The 461-nt window shown below is 52.3% G+C and overlaps 1 non-coding gene across 1 annotated transcript; it reads right to left on the bottom strand.

Annotated features, from left to right (window-relative positions):
• Nucleotides 1-235: 235 nt before the first annotated feature.
• Nucleotides 236-354, bottom strand: LOC125852394 (5S ribosomal RNA). The gene has a single exon (XR_007445016.1). It is a non-coding gene; the product is annotated as a 5S ribosomal RNA (ribosomal RNA).
• Between the last annotated feature and the right edge of the window lie 107 nt (nucleotides 355-461).

Consider the following 461-nt stretch of genomic DNA (forward strand, 5'->3'; position numbering starts at 1 on the left):
AGTGCTGGTATAATCGCATCCATCATTCCTAGCACTCTAAATTCTATTGAACACCTCCTTCCTCCCAACGCCCTAGCCTTCCCCCCGCCGACCTAGCCTCCACGCGCACCGACGCATGACGCCCCCCGTCACGCCCATCCTCAACGCCCCCTTCAACTGTCCTAACAAAGTCGTTCCTGCAAAAAATAAATAAATATATTTTTTCAATTACACGACCTAATTTCGACAAAAATGAGGGATGCAACACCAGGACCTCCAAGGGGGTCACCCATCCAAGTACTACTCTCGCTCAAGGACGCTTAACTTCGGAGTTCTGATGGGATCCGGTGCATTAGTGATGGTATGATCGCATCCATCATTCATAGCACTCTAAAATCTATTAATCCCCTCCTTCCTCCCAACGCCCTAGCCTGCCCCCCGCCGACCAAGCCTTCACTCGCACCGACGCATGACGGCCCCCG

This window comes from Solanum stenotomum, unplaced genomic scaffold (genome assembly GCF_019186545.1).
Source record: "Solanum stenotomum isolate F172 unplaced genomic scaffold, ASM1918654v1 scaffold34641, whole genome shotgun sequence".
Taxonomy (NCBI): domain Eukaryota; kingdom Viridiplantae; phylum Streptophyta; class Magnoliopsida; order Solanales; family Solanaceae; genus Solanum; species Solanum stenotomum.